Consider the following 15,982-nt stretch of genomic DNA (forward strand, 5'->3'; position numbering starts at 1 on the left):
GACCCAGATGCATTGACAACTCCCTGAATAATTTAGTCATGCATTCCTCCGGTGTGTTCGAGCAACACCTGCATCTGGCGTGCTCACTTTCGTCTGTCATCCTCTCTCTGGATCATTCGTTTCTTCTGGCACTATGTACGGAAGCCCAGGTGGTTCTGTCTTGCAGTCGATTCTGCCAATCCACTGTAGCCACTTTCTAAAAACACAAAGGTATTTTCACTGCCTGATGGGTTCAAAAATTAAATTAGATGAATTGGCGAGCCTGCCAGTTCGGTCACGCCACCTGAGCGGAAGAATGGACACATTTGGTGTAAGAATTACAAAAGATTCATCCTAGTTTTGCTTTTCCTTTGTTTCCTTCTCGTTTTATTTACAAGACCACTAAAAATGGCTGAATATATCGAGCCTATTGTTCCTCTTATTGATCCCGCCTGTAATTTTCTTGAATTTACCTGCTGCAGTCTAGTTCATAATAGAGAACCTTGTCATGAATTGTTTGGCTTTTGTTCAAACACTAATCACTTTGCGGTCTGTTTCCCCTGTCAACAATTGCTTCTCTGGCATTTAACGACGCAACAACCTTCTAATATGTAATTGTTTCGAATATAACTGTTGTGTTTGTGGAGTCTTTCTCAAGGTAGCCTTTCATTATTCTGTCAGTAAGGCACATGGAAATAACAAAATTAATTGTCACACTGAATAATTCTTTGAAATATTCTCTCCATTTGTTTGGCTGCCAACTGCCGAAAGATACTAGTAGGCGTTAACTCGCCCTTACTCTCACTGAAAGGATGAATTAGTTTGAAGTAGCCACAGTTGCCTTTTAAAGGACATTTCTCACTGTCTTGGTATGGAAATGTGACCGATTGATTGGTGGTATTTACGCTATTATGCTTGTGTTGTTGTAGATGTATTCAAAAGAGCTGCATCTGCTTAAAAAATAATAATTCAATAAATTATATATATATCTATATATCTCGATGAATGTGTGTGTGTGTAACTGATTAATGCTATGGACTACGTGTTTGATTGTACACACTTCTGAAGTAGCAAATGTGCACAAATGACCATTATATGTTATTAACAATAAATGATTAAAAAAAACAAAACACTGATCCTGTCAAATATATCATACAATAATTAGGACACAGAGCCCCGAGCAAGTGTGATGTCATTTTCAGTCGACAGCAAGTGACAAAATGGCCGCCCCTGAGATGGCCAAAAACGTGTGGATCTTAACGCTTAATTCCTATTCCACATACTCAATATTAAACAGAATGCTGTTTTTAGACTAGTGAAAGCTGCATAGAACATATTCTTGTGAAGAAGAGTATTGGCTTGATGTCCGCTCAAAAATAATGTTTATATTTAAAGTCTGTCATATTTTGGGGAAAGCCTGTGAGGAAGTGTTTTGTTTTCAGGGTCAGTATCAGGCTGGTTTTGTTAAACTATGGCTTATTTCTATTTTAAAATTTGTGCTGAAGGAAAAAAATATATACAATATATATATATATATATATATATACATATATATATATTTGGGGGGGCAGTGGGATACAAAGGTCAGATCTAGCATGACTACAGTTTGCTCAGCACCCACATTCATATTGCTTGAGAATTGTTTTGCATTTGGCTTTGTTCATGTTTTCTCAGGGTTATGGGTGCAACTTTTCCCAGTGCATTTTTTTGTGTTGATTTCTTTTCTTTTTTTTTTTTTTCTTTTCCTCCAATGTTAACCCAAGTAAACTCGAAGATACCCCAAGGACGTGACTGTGTAATTCACAAGACATCCTTGATATTTTTGTGTGTGAGCAGACATCACCTGGTGCCACTCTTGATGCATATTAATCAATATTGTTACGGCAATTCAGCCTGTGGCATCAAGTCAACAAGTTCTCGAGAGAGAGTAACACCAGAATGGGCACATTGCACCGCTTGGCAAAAACAGCCTGGTGTCACGAAAAAGCGATGAGAATGCACTTAATTGTTTAAAGGAGACAAGGAGGAGGAACTCTTGCTGGACATTAAGTTCGGGACTCACTTCCAAGGATACTCCCTGAAAGTTTCTTTCGGATTTTTGTATATGCTTTCAGCTGCCTTTTTTTGTTTTGTTTGAGTGACAGTCTTAGAAAGACAGCAAGACAATATTCTCTCCAGTTATTAATAAACCATTGGGATGAAATAGTCCTGATGCACAAACGGTTAAATTCTTTACCTTCATTATTGCACGTTTTATGAAGTACAATATTATCCATTTCTATTTCTTTTTCTTATTTTAAAAAATGTGTTTGGGAGGCTTTTTGGGAGGCCGCAACTGATGAATGGAATTTTCGATTTGGATGGGGAAAGTGGATTTGAATGAATTAAACTTGAATTCTAGAGCACCACTATATTTGTCTTTATGACATGGTGAAGCCGTGACTCCCTATTCCTCGTTATTTTTTTTTGTAAAATTCCATGTTTGCGGTCACGAAATGGCTTAATGTTTGGAGAGGAGATGCAATATTCTGCATTCCTTGCTTGTGCTCTACGCAGACACATTATTTTCTACAGTAATGTGGAAAACATTGCCACCACAACGGTATTTGTTAGAGTTGTGATTTTTGGGAGCTCATTTTCCTCTTCGGTGACATGGAAGTAGTTTAATCCTTGGATTGGTCTTCTGTCATTGCTGTGGGTGAAGTCTCATAAAGTTGAGCAACTTGCGCTGTTCAAAAGAGGCTGGTAAAACCGACCTGAGAGGAATGTATGTCTGGCGACAAGTCTTTTAGTACCATCTTGGTTTTATGAACTTGCTTTTATAGTTTGATGTGTTTAGGGGATTATTGTATAATGGCCGTGTTTATGTATTGTACAAAGTGCAACTACTTAAAGAAGTCAGTGTGCTTTGTGCCTCTCTCTCTTTATGTACAGTATACATCTCAAGTAATACTTCACATCTTTGTTGTGAAGTATTACAACATGGTTGTCGAGTCGTTGATTTATAATATTATTGTCATTTAACATTTTTTTTTATACTCACGTCTTAAATGAGGCTTGTTTGCATCCCAGGTTCTTTTTCATGGATGGCTGGTGAGAATAAAGAGCTACTCAGCAAGCAAGCTCAGTGACATGAGACATTTTTAAGCAGCTATTATTTTTTTGAGAAGCAAATATTAGCTTTCATTCAAGAAGGGAGACCTTGATAGACTGCTAAATGAATTTTTCGTCATCTTTGGCCTAGCAGGTCTGTCTCATTAATTTCTTTTAAACTCCCCTGTTCTCTGGATCTGACTGACCACGAGCCGTACTTAAAAACGCAGACCCATTTTTATACACGTTTTTATACACACATTTCCAGGTAGTAAAATATTGACTTCTTCCCTTGTCTTTTTGCACATTAAATTTCCATCTCCTTTCTAGCTGTATGTTTCAGGGTGAAAGGTTCCTCATTATTTGTTGCTGTTCCATGTGACTACATTCACATACAACCTGTCAGCATGGTGTCTAGTAGTTATCGGCAAAAAAATGGTATAGAAGTGTGTCCGATGCCAAATTGTATTCCTTGTGCGAAAATGCAGCTTTTTTTGGACCAGACTATAATACTGAAACACACATTGAAAGTATTTTAATAGAGCTTTGCTAACAATATTTTTTGGGGAAAAAAACAGATTCCAAACACAATGCTGGTTATATTTTCTACAACTATATACCATATCTTGATTAACTGCTTTATGTTGACCCGATCCTTTAGTGGTTCCCTGATATCATTTTAGCTGGTGGGCTCTCTGGATTTATCGTGTCATTTGATGACCCAGTAAAGGGGTGGAGGTCAAAGCTTTATTAAAATATTGGAAAACCTATAACTTTACTACTGTTGCTTTTCACACGCTGGAAAAGTGCACATTATTTCATAATGTAGTTTATTAAAATGACTCTCAAAAGTCGCCAGCCGATATGGGGCACTCGTTTAGTGGCTAGCTGCTAGCCACTGATGCAGCGAGCCGCTAACCCTGGAGCCGCCACTAAACGCCGGCAGCAGGCACCGTACAATACAATATCAGCGTAGTTTTTAATTTTTTTTTTTAAGTGTCCTGAATTAGCCATAGCCCTGCGATTGGCTGGCAACTGATTCAGGGTGTCCCCCGCCTACTGCCCGAAGACGACTGGGATAGGCTCCAGCACCCCCCGCGACCCTAGTGAGGATCAAGCGGTTCGGAAAATGGATGGATGGAATTAGCCATATAACTTGATTTCAGGACAATGTTGTGTTGTTGACATCCGTGGCAACAATTGGTGACGGCAATATAAATGGCCAAACTATAGTTCCGATCGGCAAGATGGATCAATTGACTCTGAGACTCGTTTCACTCTTAAAAAAACATTGTACACAACATACAGTAATATTATCACGTTATGATAAAAACATTTGTACAATCCAGGTGCCCCACCCATTAGAAGGCATTGTCCTCTTTGCATTTGAGGAAAAGAACAACCATGGTCATCTTGAGAGAAAAAAATGGTACATCCTGTTTAAGATGGGTGGAAAGCACAAGTACTCTCATAATTTTAAGGACTCAAAACAAAGGAACAGTCATGGTCCAAAGCTGACGTGAAGTTTTGGCTCACAGGTCATTCCCACTTGACATTAAACAAGCCAGTACCCGGTGATGGATGTTCACACATCGATGAAAATGTGTGTCCCACGCCTTTGCCAACATACCACACACTCATCCCGTATATCATGGACCCGTAAGGCTCAATTAGACTCTTTATGGTCTCTGTGGCACAGGCTGTATTTTCGGTGTCTGTGCTATGACTGTGAGGTTTCTGTATTTATAGTTTGACATCATTTCTCACATCACCCCTCTGACCTTTTTTTGATAACTTCATCTTTCATCTTTTGGGATTTGAGCAGCCCCAGTGGTGTCTTCCGCAGAGTCTTTGGGCGATGTTAATGCAGAAGCCAATCTTCTCGTATTGTTCAAATAATCAGACCTTTGAGTTAGTTCATGGATTTAGTAGCCTTGTACAATTAGTTTTGTCATGAACAAAGAATTTGTGGTAAATGTCAGTGACGAAAAAAAAAAAGATTAGCACCGGGGTTTTAACACCAAAATGTAATGGTTTCTTCCAAGGTCTATGTGACACCCCTCCACAAAGAACTGAAAAAATTGGTTTACATGATCTAATGAGTAGCAATGAAAACATAACCGGAAGGTTACTTTTTTTTTTCCTTTCTCGGACTGAAGCTAGCAATATCAAAATGAACCTTATGAAATCAGCTCATCACATGTTCTTGTCCTCGTTGCTTTTGGTTTCAGTCTGTTGTCACTCATCACATCACTAAAAACGATGACAAAAGGGTGGTTGATTTTATTCCTGGAGCTGCAGCTACGGTCTATGCTCCTTTCTGCCTCTCCCATTGGGTTGGCTCTCCAGCCACTTCTTTATAATTGATTCGGAAAGGAAGATGTGCATGGGGAATAAGGACAACAGCTCACTCTCAGGTCTCCCGGTTTTTATCTGAATCCTATTTCTCATGCTTTTCATGGCTGCAATTTGGTTTGAAGTGACATCGCTTTCTTCGACGTTTTAATTTGTGTTGATCCGCAGTGGCGATCTTTGTGGATAGCTGGAGTTTTTCCAAATTTTCCATTTGAAATTGAGATGAGTGGAACAGGAAGCAGCAGAGTACAGAACCACGGGTGCACAAAAATATAATACCTGCAACCTCAAATGCATATTTTGTATCGGGGTTGCTGTGTAGTACTGCAAAAATATTTTTTGTGTCATTGGATGATTGATAGAATAATTGGTGGAAAAATATTCTTTCCCCCTTGCCCTTGGTTTGACAATTAAAACATTTCAAAATTGCAAGGGGACCCCCCCCCCCCCCCCATTTCTTTTGTGCCCCCTTTTAAGTACGCTACCATTCACATGTCATTTAACTTTCCTCAAGGAACTTGTATTTGCGGTCAAAACAAAGCGACATTGGGAAGCAAGGTTGACCAAAGATATTTTGAAGGCCAAAGTTCAGTTTACCTAAAAAAACAGCCCAATTTTCAACTCACTGTTGGTTGTTGAAGGTTTACTTGAGGTAGTAACTGTCAGAGCCCTTCACTGCACAGCTGTTTTATTTTTTTTTGCCTATGTTGTCTGCCAAAGTGTTCTAGTTTTTGACATTTTTGGTCTGAGCACTCGCATGAGTTATTTTTCTTGGATAATACCTAATTGTTTCATGCTCCATCGAACAAAGCCGCCTTTTCACGGGTCTTTTCAAATGGCGTTTTGGCGACCAGCATTCCAGCAGAAGTACTCGCTCAACTGCGTTTCAATCTTTATGCTAAAATTGTTCAGACAGACTGCGCCGACACAGCAACCCACCTCCCACAACACGCACACATACAAAGACTTCAAGGTTCATGTTGCGCTTGCCGTTCCCCTCAAAATGGGTGGAAAAAATGAGGTGCTGGCGCCAAATAGCCCGTTCACCAAATCGTCAACCCCCCCCCTCCCCCCCAAATAAAAAAATAACAAAAATGGTCTCCATTAAAGTTTCCGGCTTGTTGGCAGAGTGAGGCGGTGATGTTTGGAGGTCATTGTTAAAAGCCCAGAGGAAATACCCCTTTTCTAGCCATTTTCAACCATCAAGTGTGTGACTGAGTTCAGGCTTTATTAGGCTTCAGTGGTGTTTGGACAGCCGGAAGTGAAGCACTAATAGGACAGGACGACGTCGAAAATGGACAGAAAGCCCTCGCTGGACTTCTCTCTGAGCTAATTTCCCCCTCTTCCTTTCCTTCTAGTCTCTTCAGTCACTCACTCATTTTTACCTCTGCCTCCCCCTCCCACCCTTCTTCATCAATGTGGTTCTGCCTCCTCAGTCTTCAGCACGGACTCAATGCCGCCACGCACATTTTTCACATCCTTTTATTCCTACAATCTTGCCCGTTCCCAAAAGCACTTAGAGTCAGCGGGGGGAAGCTTTTAGCCAATGATTACTCCTACATGGTAATTTCTCCTTGTTTAGACTCTTCTTGCTCCTGTCCTTACTTCGTATTTTCTCCTCTTCTTACTCCCTTTTTGCTCTCCATCTCCAAATGCACTTTAGCCTATTAATATAGAGAAGAAAAGCTCTTATTCCGTATTGTTAGTTGTGCAACATTTAGAACTTGCGACTCGATATAGCAAGATGGGATTAGAGATAATTTAAGTTGAGTCCATCTCCCAGTGTGCCTCAATAGCCTTAGGGTGCTTTCTAAAACCGTTTTTTAAAAAAATGTTATTTTTGGGTAACCTGTAGCTAGAGGGACCTCACTGATGTCCTACATTTAGTTTTTTAACAAGGTGAAATGTGTCTTTGAGCGGGACAAAGTTATTCTTTATTATATCCTTTTAAAAACCCAAAACGGACACATTTTAAACCCAAAATACCATTTTATTTTTTTTGGTCCTCAGACAATACCCCGTTTTTGACAGTTCACACCCATTCTTCTAAGCAGATCTTGTGCCTTGAGATACGAGTGAGCCAACTTACAATTTTTATAATTGATCTTTTTCTTTCTTTTTTTTTTTTACTTTAACAGGACAGGAAAACTTAAGTTAAAACCCAATGCCTCCCGCTTGTTCCGAAAAATGTATTTTTTGAAAATGTGTGTGTCTCTCTCTCTCTCTCTCTCTCTCTCTCTCTCTCTCTCTCTCTCTCTCTCTCTCTCTCTCTCTCTCTCTCTCTCTCTCTCTCTCTCTCTCTCTCTCTCTCTCTCTCTCTCTCTCTCTCTCTCTCTTTCTTTTAAATTCTACTGAATATTTTTTTCAGCCAAGACTAATTCTTTATGTCTGTCACCAGTCTGTTACCTTCTCTATCGTGTTTGAAAGGGGCTCTGTTCATATTTGCATTTGACTTGATTTGCATGACCAAAGATGAATCCAAACAAAAGTATGACCTTGACAGTGTTTATTAGCGCCGTCCTTCACAAGCTGCAACCCCCCCGCAGACATTCTTATTACCTATTCAGCTGAGATTGGTCCTACTTGATGAACTTGAGCACTTCAAGAGGCTCTGTCTTGCAGGAGCAGTTGTATTTCCTTCTTGTGTATTGGGGGGAAAATAAATAAATAACACACTCATACGCAGGGCTTTGTGCTTCTGCATTTGATGTCGCCACTAAAGGCATTGTCATTACAGAGTGCCAGCTGTACTTATTTGTTAAAAAACAAAACAAAACTTCTACTTCAAGGTTATCGTTTGTAATTTCAATGAAACTTGAAAATCCCCCAGCCTCGGATAAAGACAAAATAGTGTCACAATATTACCCAAATGAAATATCTGATAATTGTTCACTTTGTATTCATCCTGTCAGTTGATTTTGTCTGGTGACTGAACAGTGACCTTCCTCCACATCCCTCAAATCACCCCAAACTCTTGTTCTTTTTTTAAATTTATTTATTTTTATTGTGCACATCAAATATTCATTTGATTGAAGCGATTAATAATTCAATATTACAATCCTGAATCAGATATCAGACAATCACCATGAAAAAATAATTTTCCATTTGCTCACGGCGCATTGATAATTCATCATTTTTCCGCTCTTCACTCCTCACTCTGCTCATCACCTCAAGTAGCGACCAAGGCAGTGTTACTGTCTCTCCTGTTGCCATGGTAATTGGGAGCCCCCAAGAAGTGCACCTAATAGGGTGGGGTACCGGTGTCAATGATTCTCTGGTTGTCAAATTTTAGGATTAAAAAAATAAATAAATAAAAAATACTGTATCGTGAAATTGTGTGGGTAATTCATTTTTTGGAACTCTGTCAACAGTGCTTACAAACTTATTCCAAGGCTGCTACACCTACAAACTAAGCGAGGCAATCCCATTTATTCTCAAGTGTTTGCTGTTCATTGCTGCTCATGGGTAATTAAATACAGGTCGATAGAGGTTTGTTTCTATGTGGGTCAAAGACTTAAATCCAGAGGAATTTTGGCAGGCTAAAATTCCTTGTTACGCACACATAATTTGGTGTCTCAGACAATGCTTGCTTCGACTTTCCTTTGTCGGTGAAATAACACAAGAAGAAATGCTTCATCCGCCTTTAGACTTGCTTACACTCTTCTCTCTGCGAAAGTGTTTCAATCCCTTGCAGACCCGATGCTTGTCATCATTTTCTTCAGTCCATTTGTCTCGCACATAAACCACACAATAATATTTATAGTAACTTTGTAATGTGAACACAAGATTTGGCCAAAGGAAAAATGTCTTACATTCTGGTGCAATTCCAGGTCAAGGTGCCGAAAACAACTCAAAATATAATCGTAAAAAAATACTTTCTTTAATGTTGTAAACAATCCTAAAAAATATGAAATGTCAAAATCGTAAGAAATCAAACCTTTCTCTGCACTCTTGAATGCTGTGCACGCGTCTGAAATATATCCCGCTGTGTTGTCGCTGGTCTTTTCCATGCTATGACAACGAGGCACTCTAAAGCGGGCATGCCAGGGCGAGGCAGCGGTTCGCACGCTGACTGTCACGCTATGGCATGCTATGTTGCAGATGTTTTTCATTGTGTATTGAATGAACGTTTTCAATGGGAGAACCCCTAAACTCTCACATTCAGTTAGCGCTACTCACTCTCATGTACTACAATGTTGTGAATGCCCAAGACAGTTCTTGGATTCCGAGTTGCCTGACCTCTTCCGTCTCCGCCTCACCGCTGAGTGTGCAGATTCATCTGTTCAATTCCTGTTCGCTGCTTCTCACCGCAGGGGAATACCCAGTCTGCGCCGCCTCTGAAACTCACAAAGGGAGTTCAAATGGAGTTCTTTTGTTTGATTTGCGAGATCTCCCATTTTAGTCGGATTGTCACATTTAGTCTCCCGTTACTTGAAAGACAAAATCACTGTTTTTAACCTTCTGCCATTTGTGCGCCAAGCGTGTTTAGCGTGGTTCTACGAATGAGAATTATTTGAAGACATTCACAGTTCTACGGGAGTGCAGTATCAAAGTCTTAACCCCGCTGCATTAATGATGACATGCTGAGAATCCCTGCCGCTTCCGCTTGTGTGAGCACGTTGATACGCTAATCAACCAGGATTGTGTGTTAATAATTGATGCAAATCTTTTGGTTTATCTCGTGGTCTTTGTCCGTCCTGACATCGGATGCTGTCGCCTCTGGGTCCGTAGTTCCGTCATCCGGCCTCTCTCGACACCTCCATCCTGTTGTGCCAACAAGCTAAGTGGGGCTCAGTGATCATCACCGCTGACTCGCCAGATTAGTTTTCTTTGGGCTGGTCTCTCTCTAACTGGCAATTAATCACAAACTTCAAAACCTCCATATTGGATTTTGTGTAAAACCTCAATATATATTTTTTCTGCTTTTCTGTTACTTTTGCGCCTGTGCGCATTTGACACTCGCTCACTTCAGATGTCCGTCACTGGTGCGATGTTGCTATGTCAACAGAATCGCGTTGGACTGCACACTACTGTTGTGGGTGAATGTTTGGTCGTCTTGCTGATGGCTCTTTAAATTCAAAATGCGTGTCGCGGTAACTCAAATACACGCTTTGCGATTTTTGAATAGTTCTGTCTCGATTCCATTGACTCAATCCTCTTTGTCAGTGTCACGAGGAAGTGGTTAACGTTCAATAATATTCAGTAAGTGTTCGTCAGACCCGTTTGAAACTGTCACTGACCGTCAAAACACATCAACAAGAAGATGTTAAATAATTGTAGCGACTCAGAATGCACGTACGAGAAACTGGTCACAACAAAGCTTTTGTTGTTCGCAAACAACTAGTTCATCTATTTGTTCTGCTACGATGGCCAGGGGGGGAAAAAAAAGAAGCCCCCAGCACTTGAAAAATGAAGTCGTACTCTGCTTCCATTGTGAGGGATCATTGCTAGAGCAGATAACCGTGTTTCAGACATTCCACAAAGCCATCCGATTGTCATATGACCAGCATAGAGCTGACATGACTTCACAAAATCCGCCTTGAAACTTGCAACCACAGTTTTGCATCATGAACACTTAATTCATCTTCCCACTAATACGATCAAGATAGACATGCTCAAAATGACCAAAAATAACTCCTAGTTGTGCTCCAGATAATACTGCATCCTTTATTCATGCCAGACCTCATGGATCAATCGTCGGGAAACAAACCAAAACCTTTTGAAACAACACACAAAAAAAAGTGTTCTTTCAAACCTAGTTTCTTCAGTTTCTGGAGACATTCATTTAATTCGGCACTTGGACACCCTTAATCAGTAAATCCTCCTGAAAAGATTAGAAACAAGCGGGTTAAACTCTGCTCCTTTTTTTTCCCTCCCTCTTGTTTTAATGGGGGGAAATTCCGACATCTCAAACGAACTGAATCGTCGTGATCAGAGTCCGACCACACATCACAAAAAGAGAGCTGTCTCTTTAGAATACCAAATATGTTTAAAATTAGCCAACAAACATCTGCTAGGATCCAACCCAGTCGGGAAACACTTTCTCAGAGAGAAGTCAGCTGCCAAGTACGAAGATTGAGATGGTTGTGCGGTTGCGTGGAGGACAGATGTCGTCGCCTTTGATTGTTTGCGCTCAAGTTCGCGCTCGCAACATCTGCCCCAGCGGCCGCTTTTATCGTTAAGTGAATCTTGTGTGACATTTTATGATGCGTGCTCGCGGGGGAAGATGAGATTGATAATGGTTAGGAAAGATTGATAAGGGTTGGTTGAGCTGATCGATGAGAAGCTATGCGTGACTGCGCATGGTCAAAGAAAGAACCGTTCAACACCCGAAATTACTTTATAAATGAAAAACAAGCTTTTATGGCACCGCCTCAGATGTCCTTCCGCATGTTGCCAAATTTCACCAACACCTCAAAAAAAAAGAATCACAGATGCTAATGTCAATAGCACGATCGAAAGTATTTTTCTTTTTTCTTTTTCTTCCCACAACATTCTCATAGTTGTTTGTCTTTTCATAACATCATTGTCCACCAACCGCATTGAGAGACGGCCATAAAAGTGCCGTTCCCCCGCATTGACATTTATCATTTGGATTTAGAACAACAACAACAACAACAAAAAAAAAACCTGGAGAAGTGCTGATGTTTTCATGCCGGGCTCTGAACATGTAAAATTTTACTTCAGCTTTTAACAGTCACATGCCAGCCGCCCGGCACATCCCGTGTTGTGACACACTTGCGTTCTGTGTGTTTATAGACGCCTACGACTTGTCATTTTACACAATGAGAACAATTTGTAGCTCCTCGGTGCCACGTCTGTGCATTTTTTTGGTCATTTCTTTCCGTACCCTCGGTCTTTCCTGAGATCACTTTGCTTCCTTCTGATTTCCCTCGATCATTCCCTTTGTCTTTGCATGTCCCTTTGCACCCCGGGGAGCAATGATTCCCAAACAACCTTTTACAGACGGCCCGTGGATCCAATGATTGAGCAGTACTGCTTGCATAACACAGTGCAAAAGGTCAATTTTTCCACCGGCAAGCTTTTCAGGCTCCCCTCCGGCACGGGGCGAAATCTGACCTGGCCCGTGTAGAATTAGCTTGCGTGTTGATAATGTGGCGGGGAGTAAAGGTGTAGTAGTGACACTTTAGCCATCCGCGATAGGGGTTGAGTTAATTAGTGCCACGATGGCAAGAGAACCCCTCACCTTTTATCTCATGATACCGCTCTCTAGTGATACACATATAGCGCACACAAACACTCACACACATTAGATTTAGCTATTAGCCTGTTAATGGGTTGGGTCCCCTGGTCATCAATTGTCAAGTTGAACTGTAATGGGAAAGATAATGGTCCTCTTGTTTACAGCCGCACAAAATAAAGGCAGAGTGCCTGCTATAGACCTCTCACTAGAAACATCCTCATTTTTTTTTTAATGCTGGGAATTGATTTTGGTATTGTTTTGCAACTTTGAAGTCATTCTCTGCTTTCAAAGCGTTGCTTTCGTTTTCTGGTTCATTGTCTTCTTGCTGCGTGCTTTTTAATTATTATTTTTTTAAAATGGGAATGAGCTTGAGAATCGATTCATTGTTAAGAATTCTGTTGATTGTGTGGAACTGAATGTTACATCTTGAAGTCATTGTGGGAAAATAAAATAATCAGCAGCAACAAGAAGAGGTGATGGCAAGGTTATTTTAAAATAGCTCAATGGGATACTGGCGTGCAAACAGGAGTTCAGAACATTCAGAGACTTGTTCATCCATTGATTAAATAATAATTGATTAATTGTTCATATTTTGTCTAGAGTGTGTAATTCTGTCAAATAGCCATCCCTGTTTTGTGAAACTTCATCCCATGTTGGGAGATTTCTCCCTCAGTACACCTGATATATTGAATTATTGTATTCTATGTCGAGAACGTTTCCGCTGGTCCTTAAACTGCATAATTTAAAAGCCCGTTTCAGAACTGTGACTAGATTGCTGCAGGACAATGTGATTTCCAGACATTGTAGAGTACTCCAGAAGGCGATGTATGGAATAAGCTTTGCCGCTCATCCTTCGCACTTTACTTGAAGCCTGGCTCCTGCCCCGTGACAGCAAATATCTGTCCTTGTCACTACTCTTACCATCTGTATGACTAACACCCCCCGAATGAGCTCTAATTTCTAATTTCCGTGCCCGGGGCACTGTCACCTGCCTGGCCATCATCTGCATTACAGAACTCCCTGACTACTGAGGTGTGCACGCCTCACGAGTCTTTAGGATGTCAGCTGTCTCCATGACGTTCCTCAAGCTCTAATCCTAAATCCCTAGCAGGCAGAGGCTACATGCCTGGAGGCCATGAGGGCAGAGGAGGCCAGTACCCTCAGGCCAGCCTCGGGTCTTTCTGGCCTACCATGACACTGGAAAGGTGGAGAGAATGAAGGATGGTTTCCTACTGTGTAAAAGACTGTACCAAGAGTACCCTCGAAAACTAAAACTGTACTTTTACTACTGCCTGGCAAAGGATTCAGATCGGCCCACATGTCCCTCAAGAGAATTTATGAAAGTCCATGCTGGCAAAGAAGGGCAAGTGAAAAACTATCGCTACCAAAACCAACGCATCACATTTTCCCCCCCCCTCATACTAACATATGCGACACTTGGATCCGTAAGGATTGTTATTAACATCTGGCCTACGGAGAGAGCGTTCAATTTAAAGTACGCAAGCACCCACACCAAATTGTTTTTGCACGTCGGAAATCGAGAGACATCTGTAATCAACAAAACCCAGATGTTGCTACAACCCAACAAGCCGGCAATTTGGTTTTATAACCTTTTAATGTCAGCCTGCGTCGAGTTCCTTTTTCAAAATAGAGAGCACTGTATTTTTCTCTTTAATAACTGCTCAGGGAAATGCCAGCTAGTGGAGGTAAACCTCTCCTTTTCCGCTCTGGGAGACTTGCATAAACCTATTCAAGGTACGCACAAAATCACTTAATTTCAATGCTGATTTTTTTTTTGGTTCGAAACTTTGATTGGCGTGTTGATATCGGTTATTAACCCCCTGCCTTTTTCTGGATGGAAAAGACATAACATCCCCTTTTCAATGCCACACCTTAATGGCAAGATGGGTGAAACAACATTGGACTGCTTACAGTACAACTATTTTGTTTAGACCGGGTTGGTCAAATTATTTTCCTGCAATCAATGAGTTACCCATTGTGCCGGTGAATAGAAGCTTGTGTTTTACAATAATTTTAGTCTTGTCTTTAAGAAGAAGACTTGATGGTTCGCCGCGTAGCCAGCTGAATGAATCGAACCAATATGGACCTCCGCTGTCATGCCAACCATCGGAGAGCAGGCCGCCATTGATGGCTGTTTGCTCTAGTCCAGACACATGATCAACTTGACTTCTTTAAGTCCCATTTGTCTTCATTAGCCAGGAGACATAAAACTGATCTCTAAGTAAAGCTTAAATGTTAAGTCAATTTCGGCACAGACTGATGGATTAGACCGGACCCGTTACCATGGGAGCAGTGAAGTGTTAAGAGGTTCAGCGGTGTGCAGACCAAAGTTTGTCACCGTGGCTTTTCTAGTACAGCAAGATGGTCTCACTCGATTGCAGAATAGATCGGCCGCGTGCCCGAAATGTCGGCTTTTTCTTTTGAGGACGCAATAGAACAACCTCTATTCAACTATGCAACCATTTTTGTATACTCATGATCTTGTTCAGCTTTACAGCGGGGACTGGTTGGCACAATCACAGGTTGATTGTGGATGAGGCGTTGCCTTCACCATTTGTGAGAAAATCTGCTTTGAGCCATTCCACCTTCAATGACCTAGAATACTCGTATATCCTTGGGTGTCTTGAAAGGCGCTTATAAATAAAATCTATTATTATTATTATTATTATTATATCCATCCACTAATAGACACGGTTATTCTTACGAGGGTCGCGGGCTAGTTTTTGCTCGTTTTTGTGTTTTCAAGCATACTTCAAATCTCAGCTGAGTATATGACATGATTTGTCATATAATAAATGTCATTCAGAAGACGGTTGCGTGCAAGCTGTAAATGTTTTTGTTGAATAACCCTTGTTTGAAATGCTTTTGGAGAATGCTTTGAACCAACTATTGATACAGTGACTTTTCCATCTTCACGATTGAAGTCGGCTATCGTTTGATGTGGCATTTAGAGTACAACATGGATAGTATACGGCGTTCTATAATTTCTGACTGGATACAAGACAACGATGGTGTCGGAATGTAACTGCACGAGCGAGTGTCTGAATTTGATTGGATGAGCAGAGGTGGAGAGCGGGGTGTGGGAATGTGCAACCGACGGTGGTGGGAGTGAGTGAGTGAGTGAGTGATGTTGTTTGAAAACTGAAAAAATATATATATACTGATGACGTTATTGTTGAATCCAAAAAACTCAAGCCCATGAATCCCTAATTTAGCTCCCCCCCTCCTTTAATTTCCAATATCTGCCTTTTTTCTACTTTTTAGTACTTTACTTTTTGTAGCAAACCTTCCCAACTTCTTCTGGAGAAGAGCCTTCATAGTAATGTGCAC

At 40.9% G+C, this 15,982-nt stretch overlaps 1 protein-coding gene across 1 annotated transcript in view; it reads left to right on the forward strand.

The window, feature by feature from the left end:
* Nucleotides 1–15,982, forward strand: part of fbxl17 (F-box and leucine-rich repeat protein 17) — a 198,499-nt gene that overhangs the window by 35,311 nt on the left and 147,206 nt on the right. The gene's annotated exons all lie outside the window — the stretch shown is intronic.

The sequence above is a fragment of the Hippocampus guttulatus genome, chromosome 5 (assembly GCF_054856545.1).
Source record: "Hippocampus guttulatus isolate MCC_2025c chromosome 5, RoL_Hgut_1.0, whole genome shotgun sequence".
NCBI lineage: Eukaryota > Metazoa > Chordata > Actinopteri > Syngnathiformes > Syngnathidae > Hippocampus > Hippocampus guttulatus.